At 39.1% G+C, this 23,288-nt stretch overlaps 1 long non-coding RNA gene across 2 annotated transcripts; it reads right to left on the bottom strand.

The window, feature by feature from the left end:
- Positions 1-10,982: 10,982 nt before the first annotated feature.
- On the bottom strand, positions 10,983-15,690 carry LOC145867293 (uncharacterized). 2 transcript variants are annotated; one of them, XR_014383291.1, is made up of 3 exons: positions 15,302-15,638; positions 14,840-14,896; positions 10,983-13,049 (listed from the first exon to the last, which is right to left on the bottom strand). It is a non-coding gene; the product is annotated as an uncharacterized LOC145867293 (long non-coding RNA). The 2 variants fall into 2 exon arrangements; XR_014383290.1 differs by having other exon boundaries at positions 14,840-15,690.
- Between the last annotated feature and the right edge of the window lie 7,598 nt (positions 15,691-23,288).

Below are 23,288 nucleotides of genomic sequence, written 5' to 3'. Positions count from 1 at the left end.
CTAGTGGTTAGAGCGTTGGGGCGGCAGGTAGCCTAGTGGTTAGAGCGTTGGGGCGGCAGGTAGCCTAGTGGTTAGAGCGTTGGGGTGGCAGGTAGCCTAGTGGTTAGAGTGTTGGGGTGGCAGGTAGCCTAGTGGTTAGAGCGTTGGGGCGGCAGGTAGCCTAGTGGCTAGAGCGTTGGAGCGGCAGGTAGCCTAGTGGTTAGAGCGTTGGAGCGGCAGGTTGCCTAGTGGTTAGAGCGTTGGGGAGGCAGGTAGCCTAGTGGTTAGAGCGTTGGGGCGGCAGGTAGCCTAGTGGTTAGAGCGTTGGAGCGGCAGGTAGCCTAGTGGTTAGAGCGTTGGAGCGGCAGGTAGCCTAGTGGTTAGAGCGTTGGGGCGGCAGGTAGCATAGTGGTTAGAGCGTTGGAGCGGCAGGTTGCCTAGTGGTTAGAGCGTTGGGGTGGCAGGTAGCCTAGTGGTTAGAGCGTTGGGGCGGCAGGTAGTCTAGTGGTTAGAGCGTTGGAGCGGCAGGTAGCCTAGTGGTTAGAGCGTTGGAGCGGGAGGTAGCCTAGTGGTTAGAGCGTTGGGGCGGCAGGTAGCCGGACGCACGCGCGCACACGCACGCACACAGGGAGGAAATGTTGTGTTTGTTTACTGTTTTAGGACTGTGAAAATGGACATAAGGAAAAGCCTATGGATTATGAAAACAACAACAATAAATGGGAAAAGGGGAGAGGAGAAATGACTAGAGACAGTGTTGTTTAACTCACTGACCAATGAGTTCTTCTTACCTTTGTTCAGTAGAAAAGTCTCCCTCTCTAAACTCTATAGGTAGACCCATAGACTTGTCACTCTTCATGGACACACAGCAGGGAACAGGGGAGGCTGGTCTCTCCTGCTTGTTTGGGCTTCAACAGAACAGAGACAAACATAACATCTCTCATCTACTCTGAGCTCAGATGGGGAAACATAAGAGTTTCATTACAAAACGCTATAAATCACTTTTCAGAAATGTTGGTAAATTATCTCATTGTTTAAAGAAATGATTAAACCACTACAAGGCTTTATATAGACTTTTAAAGTGGGTAATTTCCACAACAAATGCACATTTGCTGTTATTTTCCCAACGTGAGAAACTGGGTCAAATTAACATGGCATCTGCAAGTGAATTCATCTTTAGATATCTAGGTGGGACAACCACATATCACAGTTAAATATACTGGATACCAACATTCCACTCCTGATAAACAATGGATATATAGATATCTAGGTGGATATATAGATATCTAGGTGGATATATAGATATCTAGGTGGATATATAGATATCTAGGTGGATATATATAAATCTAGGTGGATATATAGATATCTAGGTGGATATATAGATATCTAGGTGGATATATAGATATCTAGGTGGATATATAGATATCTAGTTGGATATATAGATATCTAGGTAGATATATAGATATCTAGGTGGATATATAGATATCTAGGTGGATATATAGATATCTAGGTGGATATATAGATATCTAGGTGGATATATAGATGTATAGGTGGATATATAGATGTCTAGGTGGATATATAGATATCTAGGTGGATATATAGATATCTAGGTGGATATATAGATGTCTAGGTGGATATATAGATATCTAGGTGTATATATAGATATCTAGGTGGATATAGCGTTTTGCAAAGAAACACAGTTTCATACACATCTAAAATCTAGAACAGTTATATAGAATGTACCCATAAGCAATCATTTCTGAATAAAAAGCATTTTAGAATATACATTCTTAAACAATATTGTCAGCTCACCTCTTAGTTTTTGTGTCATGTCCCCCAGAGATGCTCATTTTAGAGGCAGGACCCCCCTCCTCTCTCTCCCCAGAGAGTCTAATTTTAGAGGCAGGGCCCCCCTCCTCTCTCTCCCCAGGGAGACACATTTTAGAGGCAGGACCCCCCTCCTCTCTCTCCCCAGAGAGATTCATTTTAGAGCACTGAGCCCTAAACAGAGATACATGTTGGTTGTGGTTAACAAAGTAACAACTAAACAGAGATCCAACATGTTGGTTGTGGTTAACACAGTGACAACTAAACAGAGATCCAGCATGTTGGTTGTGGTTAACACAGTAACAACTAAACAGAGATCCAACATGTTGGTTGTGTTTAACACAGTGACAACTAAACAGAGATCCAGCATGTTGGTTGTGGTTCACACAGTGACAACTAATAATTTTATTCATTATCTCTTAGAAATAAAACAGTTTACTAACAGACACATCCAAACAGTCAGGTGATTTAATGTAATTTCTTTTTCTAGCCCAATGACTACTCAAAACCCTCCCACAAGGCCTGAAAACTAACTAATAGCCCCTGATAGGCCTACATCTTATTCTGGGGCGGCAGGTAGCCTAGTGGTTAGAGCGTTGGGGCGGCAGGTAGCCTAGTGGTTAGAGCGTTGGGGCGGCAAGTAGCCTAGTGGTTAGAGCGTTAGGTAGCCTAGTGGTTAGAGCGTTGGGGCAGCAGGTAGCCTGGTGGTTAGAGCGTTGAGGCGGCAGGTAGCCTAGTGGTTAGAGCGTTGGGGCGGCAAGTAGCCTAGTGGTTAGAGCGTTGGGGCGGCAGGTAGCCTAGTGGTTAGAGCGTTAGGTAGCCTAGTGGTTAAAGCGTTAGGTAGCCTAGTGGTTAGAGCGTTAGGTAGCCTAGTGGTTAGAGCGTTGGGGCGGTAGGTAGCCTAGTGGTTAGAGCGTTGGGGCGGCAGGTAGCCTAGTGGTTAGAGCGTTAGGTAGCCTAGTGGTTAGAGCGATAGGTAGTGGTTAGAGCGTTAGGTAGCCTAGTGGTTAGAGCGTTAGGTAGCCTAGTGGTTAGAGCGTTAGGTAGCCTAGTGGTTAGAGCGTTAGGTAGCCTAGTGGTTAGAGCGTTGGGGCGGTAGGTAGCCTAGTGGTTAGAGCGCTAGGTAGCCTAGTGGTTAGAGTGTAGGGGCGGCAGGTAGCCTAGTGGTTAGAGCATTGGGGTGGCAGGTAGCCTAGTGGTTAGAGCGTTGGGGTGGCAGGTAGCCTAGTGGTTAGAGCGTTGGGGTGGCAGGTAGCCTAGTGGTTAGAGCGTTTGGGCGGCAGGTAGCCTAGTGGTTAGAGCATTGGTGCGGCAGGTAGCCTAGTGGTTAGAGCGTTGGAGCGGCAGGTAGCCTAGTGGTTAGAGCATTGGTGCGGCAGGTAGCCTAGTGGTTAGAGCGTTGGGGCAGCAGGTAGCCTAGTGGTTAGAGCGTTGGGGCGGCAGGTAGCCTAGTGGTTAGAGTGTTGGGGCAGTAACCGTTAGGTTGCAGGATTGAATCCCAGAGCTGCCAAGGTAAAAATCTGTCGTTCTGCCCCTGAACAAGGCAGTTAACCCACTGTGTTCCCCGGTAGGCCATCATTGTAAATAAGAATTTGTTATCAACTGACTTGCCAAGTTAAATAAAGGTTTAAAAAAAATAATGTGTTAACCTTCAGTAGCTGTAGTATAATACTATGGTAATGAACTGAACAGGTCTATCTAATATTAATACTATGGTAATGAACTGAACAGGTCTATCTAATATTAATACTATGGTAATGAACAGAACAGGTCTATCTAATATTAATACTATGGTAATGAACTGAACAGGTCTATCTAATATTAATACTATGGTAATGAACTGAACAGGTCTATCTAATATTAATACTATGGTAATGAACTGAACAGGTCTATCTAATATTAATACTATGGTAATGAACTGAACAGGTCTATCTAATATTAATACTATGGTAATGAACTGAACAGGTCGATGAATCTAATATTAATACTATGGTAATGAACTGAACAGGTCTATGAATCTAATATTAATACTATGGTAATGAACTGAACAGGTCTATGAATCTAATATTAATACTATGGTAATGAACTGAACAGGTCTATGAATCTAATATTAATACTATGGTAATGAACTGAACAGGTCTATCTAATATTAATACTATGGTAATGAACTGAACAGGTCTATGAATCTAATATTAATACTATGGTTATAAACTGAACAGGTCTATGAATCTAATATTAATACTATGGTAATGAACTGAACAGGTCTATCTAATATGAATACTATGGTAATGAACTGAACAGGTCTATGAATCTAATATTATTACTATGGTAATGAACTGAACAGGTCTATCTAATATTAATACTATGGTAATGAACTGAACAGGTCTATCTAATATTAATACTATGGTAATGAACTGAACAGGTCTATGAATCTAATATTAATACTATGGTTATGAACTGAACAGGTCTATGAATCTAATATTAATACTATGGTAATGAACTGAACAGGTCTATCTAATATTAATACTATGGTAATGAACTGAACAGGTCTATCTAATATTAATACTATGGTAATGAACTGAACAGGTCTATCTAATATTAATACTATGGTAATGAACTGAACAGGTCTATCTAATATTAATACTATGGTAATGAACTGAACAGGTCTATCTAATATTAATACTATGGTTATGAACTGAACAGGTCTATGAATCTAATATTAATACTATGGTAATGAACTGAACAGGTCTATCTAATATTAATACTATGGTAATGAACTGAACAGGTCTATCTAATATTAATACTATGGTAATGAAAAGAACAGGTCTATCTAATATTAATACTATGGTAATGAACTGAACAGGTCTATGAATCTAATATTAATACTATGGTAATGAACTGAACAGGTCTATCTAATATTAATACTATGGTAATGAACTGAACAGGTCTATCTAATATTAGTACTATGGTAATGAACTGAACAGGTCTATGAATCTAATATTAATACTATGGTAATGAACTGAACAGGTCTATGAATCTAATATTAATACTATGGTAATGAACTGAACAGGTCTATTTAATATTAATACTATGGTAATGAACTGAACAGGTCTATGAATCTAATATTAATACTATGGTAATGAACTGAACAGGTCTATAAATCTAATATTAATACTATGGTTATGAACTGAACAGGTCTATCTAATATTAATACTATGGTAATGAACTGAACAGGTCTATAAATCTAATATTAATACTATGGTAATGAACTGAACAGGTCTATCTAATATTAATACTATGGTAATGAACTGAACAGGTCTATCTATTATTAATGCTATGGTAATGAACTGAACAGGTCTATCTAATATTAATACTATGGTAATGAACTGAACAGGTCTATGAATCTAATATTGATACTATGGTAATGAACTGAACAGGTCTATGAATCTAATATTAATACTATGGTAATGAACTGAACAGGTCTATGAATCTAATATTAATACTATGGTAATGAACTGAACAGGTCTATGAATCTAATATTAATACTATGGTAACGAACTGAACAGGTCTATGCATCTAATACTATGGTAATGAACTGAACAGGTCTATGAATCTAATATTAATACTATGGTAATGAACTGAACAAGTCTATGAAGCTAACATTAATACTATGGTAATGAACTGAACAGGTCGATGAATCTAATATTAATACTATGGTAATGAACTGAACAGGTCGATGAATCTAATATTAATACTATGGTAATGAACTGAACAGGTCGATGAATCTAATATTAATACTATGGTAATGAACTGAACAGGTCAATGAAGCTAATATTAATACTATGGTAATGATCTGAACAGGTCTATGAAGCTAATATTAATACTATGGTAATGAACTGAACAGGTCGATGCTTGTCAACAACAGCCAGTGTTTTATTACCTGTAGCCTAATCTGACTGTTACCTTCAATCTAATGCATTCTAACATCTGATCAGCCATTGAGACAGAACTGTTACCTTCAATCTAATGCATTCTAACATCTGATCAGCCATTGAGATAGAACTGTTACCTTCAATCTAATGCATTCTAACATCTGATCAGCCATTGAGATAGAACTGTTACCTTCAATCTAATGTATTCTAACATCTGATCAGCCATTGAGATAGAACTGTAACCTTCAATCTAATGTATTCTAACATCTGATCAGCCATTGAGATAGAACTGTTACCTTCAATCTAATGCATTCTAACATCTGATCAGCCATTTAGACAGAACTGTTACCATGGTCACACTTGATAACTTCCAATTGAATTAACTAAACTTGGACATTAATAGTTGCATAATAACACAAGGCTACAACAACAATAAACTGAAGTTACAGGCTATTTATTCAATCATTTTACCAGCTCCAGGTAGGCTACACAAGTGACACAAAATGATTTGCAACGACTCCAGTCATTTCAACATATTTATAGTATTAAATGGTACAGTAGCCTAGGTAGGCATAAAGATTAATAGGCTACAGTAGCCTAGGTAGGCATAAAGTTTAATAGGTTACAGTAGCCTAGGTAGGCATAAAGATTAATAGGCTACAGTAGCCTAGATAGGCATAAAGATTAATAGGCTACAGTAGCCTAGATAGGCATACAGATTAATAGGCTACAGTAGCCTAGATAGGCATACAGATTAATAGGCTACAGTAGCCTAGATAGGCATAAAGATTAATAGGCTACAGTAGCCTAGATAGGCATAAAGATTAATAGGCTACAGTAGCCTAGATAGGCATACAGATTAATAGGCTACAGTAGCCTAGATAGGCATAAAGATTAATAGGCTACAGTAGCCTAGATAGGCATACAGATTAATAAGCTACAGTAGCCTAGATAGGCATACAGATTAATAGGCTACAGTAGCCTAGATAGGCATACAGATTAATAGGCTACAGTAGCCTAGATAGGCATAAAGATTAATAGGCTACATTAGCCTAGGTAGGCATAAAGATTAATAGGTTACAGTAGCCTAGGTAGGCATAAAGATTAATAGGCTACAGTAGCCTAGGTAGGCATAAAGTTTAATAGGTTACAGTAGCCTAGGTAGGCATAAAGATTAATAGGCTACAGTAGCCTAGATAGGCATAAAGATTAATAGGCTACAGTAGCCTAGATAGGCATAAAGATTAATAGGCTACAGTAGCCTAGATAGGCATACAGATTAATAGGCTACAGTAGCCTAGATAGGCATACAGATTAATAGGCTACAGTAGCCTAGATAGGCATACAGATTAATAGGCTACAGTAGCCTAGATAGGCATAAAGATTAATAGGCTACATTAGCCTAGATAGGCATACAGATTAATAGGCTACAGTAGCCTAGATAGGCATAAAGATTAATAGGCTACAGTAGCCTAGATAGGCATACAGATTAATAGGCTACAATAGCCTAGATAGGCATACAGATTAATAGGCTACAGTAGCCTAGATAGGCATACAGATTAATAGGCTACAGTAGCCTAGATAGGCATACAGATTAATAGGCTACTTGATGTTCAACAGATGTTTAATTCTCCACATTTAATGTCAGTTTCATTGTGGAGTTTTTCTCATAACAGAAGCACATGATGGAGTTCCAGAACTTTCATTTCACATTTCCACTCCAGAGACCCAAGAACTGAGCATGCGTAGAAACCTTAGTTGATAGGTAATCGACTAGCTGGGCTGTTCTCCAGACTCCGTGTGTAGGGACTTGTACAATGCTTGAACAAGGCTAGTGAAATTGACATTTGTGTCTGTCTGTATTCTTGGTATCTTTCACTAGATGGCAGTAAACACCTGCTGTAACTAGACTTTACAACAACAGTGACCACGTTAACATGCACACCAATATCCCGTTATTATTCTACATACTCTGAAGTATTCTGTTTTTAAATTGATGCATGTACACATCTTATCCAATTTACTGTTGTTTCTGCTGTCTCCTCAGGCTGTTTCACATATTATGTTTTCATCTGATTGTCGAAAAAAATCTAACTCAAAAAACAGGCTACCTGTGCGGTTTGATACTCTGTACTGGACTGTATAGCCTACTGGCTACAATTTAGACACATTTCTGCCTATAATTTTCAACATTTGGTAGGCCATTTGTTTGTCAAATATAGTTTGATACATGCAGCTTCTCTTCTGTCATAAATTGTTGCCCCAGAAGACTAAATAAAGTAGTTCTCTCCAGAATAATAATTTACATTGATAGAATGAATGCATTAGTAATCCACTAAAGTTGACCTTTAGTTTAGGGACCGGGGAGAAAACGCAATAACTCCAGAACAGTGGAAAGATTGGTCCTGTGCAAAATGTCATCAGTCTGAAGGGTTTAGTTTAGGGACCGGGGAGAAAACTCAATAACTCCAGAACAGTGGAAAGATTGGTCCTGTGCAAAATGTCCATATGTCATCCGTCTGAAGGGTTTTAAGGAAATGAAAAGCTGAGAAAAAGATGAAACACGTTTCTGATAAGGTTGAAAGTACCGTCTGCTTGCATCATAGTGTCAAAGATAACACCTTACACTCTCATTCACATTATCTCAAGAGATACTGAAATAAATAATATTTCTCCACGCCTAAATTAACATTTGTTGTTTCATTTAAATGCAAAAAATGCATAATTCTGCATTTCATATTATATTCGTTTATAGGCCTACAGTCAGTGTCCAGATTTCAGTTAATATTATATTAGTTTATAGGCCTACAGTCAGTGTCCAGATTTCAGTTAATATTATATTAGATTATAGGCCTACAGTCACTACAGTCAGTGTCCAGATTTCAGTTAATATTATATTAGATTATAGGCCTACAGTCAGTGTCCAGATTTCAGTTAACGTTACTATTTAATTTAACCCATTTGAATTGAAATGAGGAATATTCTGTTTATTTATGGCTACAGGGATACTCGTGAACGGGATATCAGAGAACACCGCAGTTCCGGGAGAGTAGTGGGGGAAACCATTCACCTCAGAAAGAGGGGTGATATTAATAACGTTTCCTTTCATTATGTGTTGTCGAATTCATAAAAATATATTTTCTGCCATTGTAGTAAGGTTGTTAATACGAGAGGTCTTCAGACTTACCATTTTTGTATTATTTTCCTTGAAAGAACAAGTAGAGGGTTTTGAGTGCTTCTCCCCTATTTGGAAAGTTGGTCTGCCTGCTGTTCAGTCAGAGATATTCTGACAGGACGTCTCCTTCTGCTGGACATAAAAACTGTTTAAAACTCTAAAACACTATAGTGTATCTGGAACACTGGTTCATATATCACAAAGTCAATAGCGAATGTGACTATGTATATATTTATGTTGTATTTAAAGCATATTTCTGCAAGTTTATCAGGTGTCTGCTAGCTTAGCTAGCCATGATAATGACGAGCTAACTAGCACCGTCAATCAGTGCACTGTAATGTCACGCTACTTGTTGCTAGCAGGTGATTTATTTGTAATTCAAGACTTCTTTATTGAAATATTAAGTCAATGTTTATTTTCTTACTACCTTAAAAGGTTTATATAAAAATGGTTGTACTTGTGCTCTGTATTTATGGTTTAATGTCACTTCACATTGAGGGCATGTATCATTACTGTTGTTCCTATCTAACAGTTATCTTGTGTTCTACCTAACCATGTATCATTACTGTTGTTCCTATCTAACAGTTATATTGTGTCCTACCTCACCATGTATCATTACTGTTGTTCCTATCTAACAGTTATCTTGTGTCCTATCTAACCATGTATCATTACTGTTGTTCCTATCTAACAGTTATATTGTGTCCTACCTAACCATGTATCATTACTGTTGTTCCTATCTAACAGTTATCTTGTGTCCTACCTAACCATGTATCATTACTGTTGTTCCTATCTAACAGTTATCTTGTGTCCTACCTAACCATGTATCATTACTGTTGTTCCTATCTAACAGTTATCTTGTGTCCTACCTAACCATGTATCATTACTGTTGTTCCTATCTAACAGTTATCTTGTGTCCTACCTAACCATGTATCATTACTGTTGTTCCTATCTAACAGTTATCTTGTGTCCTACCTAACCATGTATCATTACTGTTGTTCCTATCTAACAGTTATCTTGTGTCCTACCTCACCATGTATCATTACTGTTGTTCCTATCTAACAGTTATCTTGTGTTCTACCTAACCATGTATCATTACTGTTGTTCCTATCTATCAGTTATCTTGTGTCCTACCTAACCATGTATCATTACTGTTGTTCCTATCTATCAGTTATCTTGTGTCCTACCTAACCATGTATCACTACTGTTGTTCCTATCTAACAGTTATCTTGTATCCTACCTAACCATGTATCATTACTGTTGTTCCTATCTAACAGTTATCTTGTGTCCTACCTAACCATGTATCATTACTGTTGTTCCTATCTAACAGTTATCTTGTGTCCTACCTAACCATGTATCATTACTGTTGTTCCTATCTATCAGTTATCTTGTGTCCTACCTCACCAGTGAACGTGTGGCTGTGACCGTCCTGTCAATGCCTGTCCTGGTGACTCATTTTACATTTTAGTCATTGAGCAGACGCTCTTATCCAGAGCAATTTAAAGTTGGTCCTGGTGACTCCTGGGGCCTAATTCGTAAAGGAAGTGTCTCAGAGCTGATCTAGGATCAGGTCCTCCCTCTCCATGTAATCTGATTCATTATGATCTAGGATCAGGTCCCCTTCTCCATGTAATCTGATTCATTATGATCTAGGATCAGGTCCCCTCCTCTCCATGTAATCTGATTCATTATGATCTAGGATCGGGCCCCCCTCTCCATGTAATCTGATTAATTATGATCTAGGATCAGGTCCCCACTCTCCATGTAATCTGATTCATTATGATCTAGGATCAGGTCCCTCCTCTCCATGTAATCTGATTCATTATGATCTAGGATCAGGTCCCCCCTCTCCATGTAATCTGATTCATTATGATCTAGTTGTCAGAGCTAGAGTGGTGTTTGTCAGACTATGAGACATCCCGGTTTGGCCAACAAACTATTATGATACCTCTCTATTGTAAACTGTGACTTGTACAAACAAGCTGGTGTTCTACGTGTTGCTCTAGGAATTACAACAAACTAACAGGGTGGAAAGTGATATTAGGGGGACACAGAAAAACTTAAATTAAATAATATGAATGAACAAATGAATGAATGATATTTTATTTCCGTGTCAAATCGCCAACTGGCAACCCATCCCTTATGGGGTTAATTGCCACATAAACAAACATTACAATAATTCACTGTGGTAATTAAATGATAATTCTCCTTCCGGTGTTCTCTGCATTGAGCATCGCATGAATAGTGAAAAAAATAAGGTAAAAATCAATACATAATAGTAAATAAGGTGATGCAAACAATAATTATATCCCTAGAGCAGAACAATAATATACATATATACACACACTGTATATATGCACATACATACATATATACATACTGTATATATATACATACATAACATATACAGATAAATAAATACAGAAAAAAATAAACAGAAGGAATTTGAACCCAGTCTGACACAAAGAGAAGATTCATATGGGAGACAAGCCTATACACAATCTATATACACATACCATTTACCACATAGAAGATTCATATGGGAGACAAGTCTATACACAATCTATATACACATGTACCATTTACCACATAGAAGACTCATATGGGAGACAAGTCTATACACAATCTATATATACACATACCATTTACCACATAGAAGACTCATATGGGAGACAAGTCTATACACAATCTATATACACATGTACCATTTACCACATAGAAGACTCATATGGGAGACAAGTCTATACACAATCTATATATACACATACCATTTACCACATAGAAGACTCATATGGGAGACAAGTCTATACACAATCTATATACACATGTACCATTTACCACATAGAAGACTCATATGGGAGACAAGTCTATACACAATCTATATACACACATACCATTTACCACATAGAAGACTCATATGGGAGACAAGTCTATACACAATCTATATACACATGTACCATTTACCACATAGAAGACTCATATGGGAGACAAGTCTATACACAATCTATATATACACATACCATTTACCACATAGAAGACTCATATGGGAGACAAGTCTATACACAATCTATATATACACGTACCATTTACCACATAGAAGAGTCATATGGGAGACAAGTCTATACACAATCTATATACACATGTACCATTTACCACGCAGAAGCTAAATATTTTTACAATTTAATTATAGGTAAACATTTTTCTTATATTCCAGGATTTATCTAAATATTCCACAAACGGAAATACACAATGGACAAAAAAAACATTTCAATTTCTCCTCATCACTCATCACATACTGCCAGGGTATATCTGGTGGTCTTTCTGGAATAAGAGCAAGCGTATGTCATGGTAGAAAAGGAAATAGAGGATTAAATCAGTTTAATTCTCTATTTCTTTAAGGTCACAATAGTTACATAGTCTTTCCTCCATTTCACCACAATACTGACCTGTATCAATACTCAGAGAAAATATCCCTGATCTTACCTGTTTCAATACTCAGAGAAAATATCCCTGATCTTACCTGTTTCAATACTCAGAGGCAATATCCATGATCGTACCTGTTTCAATACACAGAGACAATATCCCTGAAATAACCTGTTTCAATACGCAGAGACAATATCCCTGATCTGACCTGTTTCAATACTCAGAGACAATATCCCTGATCTGACCTGTTTCAATACTCAGAGGAAATATCCCTGATCTGAACTGTTTCAATACGCAGAGACAATATCCCTGATCTGAACTGTTTCAATACGCAGATGAAATATCCCTGATCTGAACTGTTTCAATACGCAGAGACAATATCCCTGATCTGACCTGTTTCAATACGCAGAGGCAATATCCCTGATCTGACCTGTTTCAATACACAGAGACAATATCCCTGATCTTCCCTGTGCACATAGAGATCTCTTGCTTTTAGGTAGGTTATACATAATATATCTCTCACACACCAATTCACCCTGAATCAAACAAAAGGTTCTCAATTTGGATTTATGATTCATCTCCTCCACCCATCTTTTTTTCATGTCGCATCAACAGTTGTTTTTTAATCATATCTATGTCTCCCTTCATTTGGTTTTGGTACAGATGTTCATAGTTACACTGTTGAAAAAGCTCAGACATTTCAGTTGCCCAGGCTTCCCCTATGGATAGATAAATACAATAATCATGAAAAAAGTCATTGATGAAAGAGACTTCAACTAGGACTATAAAATAATGAAGAAACAGTTTAACATTTTGTTATTTTATGGCTTATATTTATTGTAGAAGTTGATAAATAACACCTGGGGACAAAAACGCCTACATCTTCTGACAAAAAGTGTTAAAATGCATAACATTCCCTTTCAGGATCCATATTTTGGTGTTTATAAGGTAAAGGACACCTGATATTTAAAGCCTTTTTGAATCCACATTTTACACTAAATAAGAACTGATATTTCCCGGGGACAGAAAAGGCACCACATGGTAGGAATGACTCAGCAGAACTCCTACACTAGTTTAGTGGATTCCAAATGTTCCCTCTACTTTATTCTACATTATTAACCTGAAATACTCACTTTACTTGGAAACTGAGTTGCAGTTTAGAGGTTAAACTATGAGCTGCTCTGTCATCTCAAAATGACCCTGTACAGATACTTTCTTATATTCAGTTTCAACTGTAGTCAAGGAGTCACCCTTCATATAACAACAGTAACCAGAGGGTGGAGCTAACAGTCAGTTTCAACTGTAGTCAAGGAGTCACCCTTCATATAACAACAGTAACCAGAGGGTGGAGCTAACAGTCAGTTTCAACTGTAGTCAAGGAGTCACCCTTCACATAACAACAGTAACCAGAGGGTGGAGCTAACAGTCAGTTTCAACTGTAGTCAAGGTGTCACCCTTCACATAACAACAGTAACCAGAGGGTGGAGCTAACAGTCAGTTTCAACTGTAGTCAAGGTGTCACCCTTCATATAACAACAGTAACCAGAGGGTGGAGCTAACAGTCAGTTTCAACTGTAGTCAAGGTGTCACCCTTCACATAACAACAGTAACCAGAGGGTGGAGCTAACAGTCAGTTTCAACTGTAGTCAAGGTGTCACCCTTCATATAACAACAGTAACCAGAGGGTGGAGCTAACAGTCAGTTTCAACTGTAGTCAAGGAGTCACCCTTCATATAACAACAGTAACCAGAGGGTGGAGCTAACAGTCAGTTTCAACTGTAGTCAAGGAGTCACCCTTCATATAACAACAGTAACCAGAGGGTGGAGCTAACAGTCAGTTTCAACTGTAGTCAAGGAGTCACCCTTCACATAACAACAGTAACCAGAGGGTGGAGCTAACAGTCAGTTTCAACTGTAGTCAAGGAGTCACCCTTCACATAACAACAGTAACCAGAGGGTGGGGCTAACAGTCAGTTTCAACTGTAGTCAAGGTGTCACCCTTCACATAACAACAGTAACCAGAGGGTGGGGCTAACAGTCAGTTTCAACTGTAGTCAAGGAGTCACCCTTCACATAACAACAGTAACCAGAGGGTGGAGCTAACAGTCAGTTACATGAGACAGCAGTAACGTGACACTGTTCTGAATCTTGCTTAAAAAATGTTATAGTCCTTCTTCAAGACATCTCTCTTACATTATTTTAGCTAAACTTATAATTTACTGGAAATCAGGTTTAGTTGTGTTTTTCCCCTGTAAGGTGTGTACGTGCTGGATAAGAACCAAAGGATGAGAAACCCTGAGATAAACATTAAACCATATAATGTAAAAGCTCCTCCACCATCTTTACCAGACGTTTTACTGATAACATGTAGACCTACTGATTAGTTTCCACTTTGAAAACTGCTGTCAGCAAGTCAGCTCAACAGTTCTTCTAACTAGTAATATCTCATTCCAGGTATTCATTCACATACTCTGTCATTTAGAATGAATTATTGTTCATAAATACTTACTTTATTTGTCAGTATTGTCCATATAGTGTTTTCTGCTCTGTCATCTCAAAATGGATCCTGTACAAAATCACATATTTACTTTCAGTCACCTCCTGGGTGGTGCAGTGGTCTAAACCACCCCATCTGAACAGTTTCTCACCAACTGGCCACCTGGTCTATAGAGACTAAATGACTATACACTCTACGCTGCACACCACATCAACGGGGATGTAGTGGAGGGTAAACCCACGTAAACGCGCTTAAGCACCTTTTTATTTGTAAAATAGCGTTTACTCAACTTTGTATTTTGTTAATTATCGTTTACCACTTCTTATGCGTTTCCAGCGTTAAGCCTAAATTCCATCGTGGAAAACGGGCCCAGGTTGGTCAGCATGATAAAGAATCATATCTCAAGCCTACTCTGTCTATTGAATGTCTGACTACGACCTAACTTTATAATAGTTATATGTAGCCAAGACTTACCAGAGTCTGTACGTCTGTCCTTCAAATCAACACATTTATCCTACTTCTAATGTTGCAGAGAAATGTGCGCTACATTTTCTACAGTCATTTTGTAACGGTGTAGACTACACAGTTACTTTCACTTTCATATGAGGAAATCACGTCCCTTCTGACGTCACCGGTGTATGGTTAAATAATGATGACAGAAGAGATCTACTAACTAGTAATAATATGTAATTCCAGGTATTCATTATCTTAATCTGTTCTTTATTGTTCAGAAATACTTTATTTGTACTTCTCTCCATATAGTGTGTTTTCCTCTTTTGTCATCTCACCATGGATCCTGCACTCAGCCGTCTCCCCACCCTGATAATAGAGTGTTTTATTGGTATCTTCCACTAGATGGCAGTAAACACCTGCTGTAACTAGACTTTACAACAGCATTCCTTATTCATAAAGGCAGTGTCTCAAAGGAGGAGTGCTGAATCAGGATCAGGTCCCCCTGTCCATGTAATCTGATTCATTATGATCTAGGATCAGGTCCTCCTCTCCATGTAATCTGATTCATTATGATCTAGGATCAGGTCCCCCCTCTCCATGTAATCTTATTCATTATGATCTAGGATCAGGTCCCCCCTCTCCATGTAATCTGATTCATTATGATCTAGGATCAGGTCCCCCTCTCCATGTAATCTGATTCATTATGATCTAGGATCAGGTCCCCCCTCTCCATGTAATCTGATTCATTATGATCTAGGATCAGGTCCCCCCTCTCCATGTAATCTGATTCATTATGATCTAGGATCAGGTCCTCCTCTCCATGTAATCTGATTCATTATGACATAGGATCAGGTCCCCCTCTCCATGTAATCTGATTCATTATGATCTAGGATCAGGTCCCCCCTCTCCATGTAATCTGATTCATTATGATCTAGGATCAGGTCCTCCTCTCCATGTAATCTGATTCATTATGACATAGGATCAGGTCCCCCCTCTCCATGTAATCTGATTCATTATGATCTAGGATCAGGTCCCCCCCTCTCCATGTAATCTGATTCATTATGATCTAGGATCAGGTCCCCCCTCTCCATGTAATCTGATTCATTATGATCTAGGATCAGGTCCCCCCCTCTCCATGTAATCTGATTCATTATGATCTAGGATCAGGTCCCCCCTCTCCATGTAATCTGATTCATTATGATTGTTTTGTCTCATGTCTCTTTATATTCATATAGCCTGGGGGTATTGCTTATTGTATTGCTTACATCTTAATATATAGACTTTTATATCAACCCTCTATCCCAGAAACACCCAGCTATGTTCAGGGTACTGATGAATGAAGGGTTTATTACTATTGTAGTACTGACTTTAATATCAACCCTCTATCCCAGAAACACCCAGCTTTGTTCAGGGTACTGATGAATGAAGGGTTTATTACTATTGTAGTACTCTTTTTATTAACTTAGCTACTGACTTGTTCTATTGTTGTTGTATTGTCAAGAGGTTAACCTGCAAGGAAGCATTTCAGTACATAATACTTGTATTGTGCTTTATATTATTATAGATATTTTAGGGTTGCCATGGATTTCAAGCAGGCAATGCCATCAGGTCCAAACCCAAAACAAGGAAATTGTAGGAGACAGGCGTGTTGGGGTTTCCTGCCAGCATGACCACCCGCTTCACTTCCTGAACATGAAAAAGGGTGAAAGGTGGGATGCAGTAATAAGGAGTTTTTTTCAGTTTCTTTTTCAGTATTTTATTTCAGTGTTGATTAATTGAGTTAATTTAGTAAATTGTATTTAGTTATTTAGTGCAGATAATGATGTACTTCTTCTGTAGTTTGTCAAATGCAGTGAACCTGCTGAGAGATGAAGGAGGGGATGAGAGGCCAGAACATCAACCTCATCTTCATGGAGGACATTGATGCCAGATGCAGTGAACCTGCTGAGAGATGAAGGAGGGGATGAGAGGCCAGAACTTCAACCTCATCTTCATGGAGGACATTGATGCCAGATGCAGTGAACCTGCTGAGAGATGAAGGAGGGGATGAGAGGCCAGAACATCAACCTCATCTTCATGGAGGACATTGATGCCAGATGCAGTGAACCTGCTGAGAGATGAAGGAGGGGATGAGAGGCCAGAACATCAACCTCATCTTCATGGAGGACATTGATGCCAGATGCAGTGAACCTGCTGAGAGATGAAGGAGGGGATGAGAGGCCAGAACATCAGTCTCATCTTCATGGAGGACATTGATTCCAGATGCAGCTACATGTGCAAGTAATTAACCTTTTTAATTCAAGATCTCATTGACTTTAACATTTGAAAAGCAGTTTCTCCAACAATAGTTTTAACATGAACATTTTGTCCATAACTTTTTAGAGAAAGTTTCCTGAATTGAATCATGGGAACAGATTGGTTGTTCCAGTTTTCCATGCTGATGGACATGACTTGCCATGTCAGGTACTTGAACAGGATCATTAATATTATCAGTAGGTATTTATTCATATTTTATAAGGTTTAACCAAATAACCCTTTTACCATGGTATGACATGATTTTATATTTCTAGATGAAATTCAACACCCGATATGTGGAAGGTGCTGGACTGGCAGATGGGGAGCAGATGGAGAGGCTGTGGTCGTATCTGAGGCGCTTTGGGAAGGTCACCAAAGAAATGAGGCCGTCCCATCTTATTGACCTCCTGACTGATGCACTTCTCCACCATGGGAAAACGCCAGAGGCTACGTTAGTACACTTGGAAGTGTTCTTAATTTACTTAATGCTGGTTGACTCTAGTGATGTTCCTAACATTTCCTGTTGTTTTGATGTAGTGGACTCTCTGCCATAGAGGGTTTCCCCAGCAACAGACGTTGCAACAGAGGCAAAAAGGGAAATGGAAGAAATTGCACAGTCTCTTCCAGGTAAACCATTGTATCAATAATCTAAGCATAGAATTTCAGTATTGATTAGAAATGTTGTCACATCTGTCACTGTTGTTATGTTTTAGGAATTTTAGGCCAGTAGGCCAGTGACTCAGCCCCTGTAAAAGGGTTAGAGGCAGAGAATCCCAGTGGAAAGAGAGGAACCGGCAAGGCAGAGACAGCAAGGGCGGTTCGTTGCTCCAGCCTTTCCGTTCACCTTCACACTCCTGGGCCAGACTATACTTAATCATAGGACCTACTGAAGAGATAAGTCTTCAGTAAAGACTTAAAGGTTGAGACTGAGTCTGCGTCTCTCACATGGGTAGGCAGACCATTCCATAAAAATGGAGCTCTATAGGAGAAAGCCCTACCTCCAGCCGTTTGCTTCGAAATTCTAGGGACAATTAGGAGGCCTGCGTCTTGTGACCGTAGCGTACGTGTAGGTATGTACGGCAGGACCAAATCGGAAAGATAGGTAGGAGCAAGCCCATGTAATGCTTTGTAGGTTAGCAGTAAAACCTTGAAATCAGCCCTTGCCTTAACAGGAAGCCAGTGTAGGGAGGCTAGCACTGGAGTAATATGATCAAACTTTTTGGTTCTAGTCAGGATTCTAGCAGCCGTATTTAGCACTAACTGAAGTTTATTTAGTGCTTTATCCGGGTAGCCGGAAAGTAGAGCATTGCAGTAGTCCAGCCTAGAAGTAACAAAAGCATGGATTAATTTTTCTGCGTCATTTTTGGACAGAAAATTTCTGATTTTTGCAATGTTACGTAGATGGAAAAAAGCTGTCCTTGAAACAGTCTTGATATGTTCTTCAAAAGAGAGATCAGGGTCCAGAGTAACGCCGAGGTCCTTCACAGTTTTATTTGAGACGACTGTACAACCATCCAGATTAATTGTCAGATTCAACAGAAGATCTCTTTGTTTCTTGGGACCTAGAACAAGCATCTCTGTTTTGTCCGAGTTTAAAAGTAGAAAGTGATATTGATGGAGGAACAGATGAATGAGGCTGAGGGTGATGACTACAACAACGATGGTGATATTGATGGAGGAACAGATGAATGAGGCTGAGGGTGATGACTACAACAACGATGGTGATATTGATGGAGGAATAGATGAATGAGGCTGAGGGTGATGACTACAACAACGATGGTGATATTGATGGAGGAATAGATTAATGAGGCTGAGGGTGATGACTACAACAACGATGGTGATATTGATGGAGGAATAGATGAATGAGGCTGATGGTGTGTTGTTTTTAACATGTCCATTGCTTTTTAATTGATGTCATTGTATTCCTGAACCTTTGTTTATAATGGTATGTTTTATTGCTCTTTTGGGGTTGAAAGAAGCACATTTCTGTTTAATTGTTAGATGTGATACAGGCCATTGTTGCAGGTCATTTACTATTGGTGTCATGGTGAGGAGAACCTGACTTGAGCCTGATATACCCCAAGAGTCTAATGGAATAGACAGGTTTGCTTCCTCTAAAGTATTGTCTTTTTATTGACCTGTTAGTTGTGGAGTTTGTAAATATATTTTATTTAACCTTTATTTAACTAGGCAACTCAATGTAGATTATTGTGTAAATATTGTCATGTGAATATCTAGATCACCATTATCAATGTAGATTATTGTGTAAATATTGTCATGTGAATATCTAGATCACCATTGTCATCTTTAAATAAATTAATAACTTCTGCAGCTGATGCCGCCTGGCTCCTTGTAATATGGCCTGTGTGTAGCTGGTGTAGAGGAGTCAGGCGCAGGACAGCAGATGTGAGTAATAAAACGTAATTTACTCAAAATCATCACAAACACAATGCAATAAACGAGCCCACAATAACGGACCGTATTACAAACAAACAATCACTCACAAACCAACATGGGGGAACAGAGGGTTAAATAATGAACAAGTCATTGAGATACTAGAGATACTCTCAATGATCTGCTATGAAAAGCCAACTGACATTTACTCCTGAGGTGCTGACCTGTTGCTGCACCCTCGACAACCACTGTGATTATTATTATCTGACCCTGCTGGTCATCTATGAACATTTGAACATCTTGGCCATGTTCTGTTATAATCTCCACCCGGCACAGCCAGCAGAGGACTGACCACCCCTCATAGCCTGGTTCCTCTCTAGGTTTCTTCCTAGGTTTTGGCCTTTCTAGGGAGTTTTTCCTAGCCACCCCTCATAGCCTGGTTCCTCTCTAGGTTTCTTCCTAGGTTCTGGCCTTTCTAGGGAGTTTTTCCTAGCCACCCCTCATAGCCTGGTTCCTCTCTAGGTTTCTTCCTAGGTTCTGGCCTTTCTAGGGAGTTTTTCCTAGCCACCCCTCATAGCCTGGTTCCTCTCCAGGTTTCTTCCTAGGTTCTGGCCTTTCTAGGGAGTTTTTCCTAGCCACCGTGCTTCTACACCTGCATTGCTTGCTGTTTGGGGTTTTAGGCTGGGTTTCTGTACAGCACTTTGAGATATCAGCTGATGTACGAAGGGCTTTATAAATAAATTTGATTTGATTTGATTTGATTGGGGAATTGAAACCAGGTGTGTAAGAAAAAGACAAAGCAAATGGAAAATGAAAAGTGGATCGGTGACGTCGAACGCTGCCCGAACTTCGGCGGAAGTCGTGACCCTCCTGCAACATTTAATGGTCCAATAATGGGTTTAGGAACTAAGGATTGTAGCTTTAAGGTTTCAGTATGTAGCCTACAGAGAAACACATTCAGAGATCAAGCCTTGTCATTTCAGATAAATTCACTTTGCAGGAGAGGGGAGACTGGAGGCCATGGTGGGGTCAAAGTAGCACATTTAATAAATAATTATTCTAAACAAAAACATTGTTTCTATTGAACATGCCATACTAATAAAGGCATTTTAATCAATTATATGAAGAGTGTCTTGGTCCTCCTTTCTTTTTGATGACCTACTCACCCCTTTTACCAAAGAGCACCTTCTGTCTACCAACATTTACTATTGTGTACCTTAGTAGCGCTTCCCTTCCTCCTCTTTCTACTAAACCACAAAGGGGTTAGAACTACAATTCCGGCGCCATTTCCGGTTGCTGGACACGATGCAACGTGAAACAGGGAGTTGTAGTTCTTCACAGAAAGCCCAGGTGTATTCAAACCATTACAGTTTTACATTTACATTTTAGTCATTTAGCAGACGCTCTTATCCAGAGCGACTTACAGTAGTGAATGCATACATTTCATACATTTTTATTTTCCCGTACTGGGAAAAAAATGACACACAGTTCCTCAGCATTGGAACATTTTGGAATCACAGTCATGAAACCCCCCTTAAACATATGACACAATGTTCTCACTACAACTGAGGACTCTTACAGTGGTGGACTTTATGTTAATAAATAGGTCTCAAATCAAATCAAAGTTTATTTGTCACGTGCGCCGAATGCAACAGACCTTAGAGTGAAATGCTTACTTACAGGCTCTAACCAATAGTGCGAAAAAAGGTATGTGTGTGTGTGTGTGTGTGTGTGTGTGTGTGTGTGTGTGTGTGTGTGTGTGTGTGTGTGTGTGTGTGTGTGTGTGTGTGTGTGTGTGGGGGGGGGGGGGTAAGTAAAGAAATAAAACAACAGTAAAAATACATTTGAAAATAAGAGTAGCAAGGCTATATAAAGACATCGGTTAGTCAGGCTTAAGAGTTGTGAACTACAAATATGGCGTCTTTTTGTAGTTTTCTCCCTAACTCTAACCCTAGCTCAGTTGATCTGCTTTATCAATGGTGCAACATTCAACCCCTCCAAAATGCCTTAATTCATCTGATGCATCCCTCACGCAGATCCACTGACGTCCGAATCACTATTTCAATTTGTCTACAGACTCAATAGTATTTGCATTTCAAAATGCAATATTCTCATTCATTTTGATAATTCTTTCTTATTAAGAGACATTCACTAAGAGGATTTGTTCAGATCAATGGGCTGCTCTAACATTTTAACACTGAGCCATGTGACTATACAGTAGCCTACATCTATAGTCTACTGTAAAATCATATGCTGCTTTAGGCTAAATACTATAGTTTTCTGTGTGTTTCAAAGGGACAAATGGAAAGAGGTCCTACTGTATTCTAGATGGTGGTGTAGAGTATCTACAATGTGACCTCCCTAAATAATGGTGGTGTAGTGTATCTACAATGTGACCTCCCTAAATAATGGTGGTGTAGAGTATCTACAATGTGACCTCCCTAAATAATGGTGGTGTAGAGTATCTACAATGTTACCTCCCTAAATAATGGTGGTGTAGAGTATCTACAATGTGACCTCCCTAAATAATGGTGGTGTAGAGTATCTACAATGTGATCTCCCTAAATAATGGTGGAGTAGAGTATCTACAATGTGACCTCCCTAAATAATGGTGGTGTAGTGTATCTACAATGTGACCTCCCTAAATAATGGTGGTGTAGAGTATCTACAATGTTACCTCCCTAAATAATGGTGGTGTAGTGACTCTACAATGTGACCTCCCTAAATAATGCACAAGTTACATTTTAACTTCATTCAAGAGGAGAGAATGTAGGAGACTAATAAAGCAGGTAGAGGACCATTTTATGGGGCTGAAACCTAAAGCGGCAACTGCAGCGCAATCAATAGGAGGTGAACAGCACCTGGTGCTGAAAATATAGCAGCACAATCAATAGGAGGTGAACAGCACCTGGTGCTGATATTATAGCAGCACAATCAATAGGAGGTGAACAGCGCCTGGTGCTGAAAATATAGCAGCACAATCAATAGGAGGTGAACAGCACCTGGTGCTGATATTATAGCAGCACAATCAATAGGAGGTGAACAGCACCTGGTGCTGAAAATATAGCAGCACAATCAATAGGAGGTGAACAGCACCTGGTGCTGAAAATATAGCAGCACAATCAATAGGAGGTGAACAGCACCTGGTGCTGAAAATATAGCAGCACAATCAATAGGAGGTGAACAGCACCTGGTGCTGATAATATAGCAGCACAATCAATAGGAGGTGAACAGCACCTGGTGCTGAAAATATAGCAGCACAATCAATAGGAGGTGAACAGCGCCTGGTGCTGATAATATAGCAGCACAATCAATAGGA

The sequence above is a fragment of the Salmo salar genome, unplaced genomic scaffold, assembly GCF_965601325.2.
Source record: "Salmo salar unplaced genomic scaffold, fSalSal1 ptg000257l, whole genome shotgun sequence".
NCBI classification, from domain to species: domain Eukaryota; kingdom Metazoa; phylum Chordata; class Actinopteri; order Salmoniformes; family Salmonidae; genus Salmo; species Salmo salar.
The sequence above is the reverse complement of the archived record's forward strand: the minus strand, read 5'-3'. Positions and strand labels throughout refer to the sequence as shown.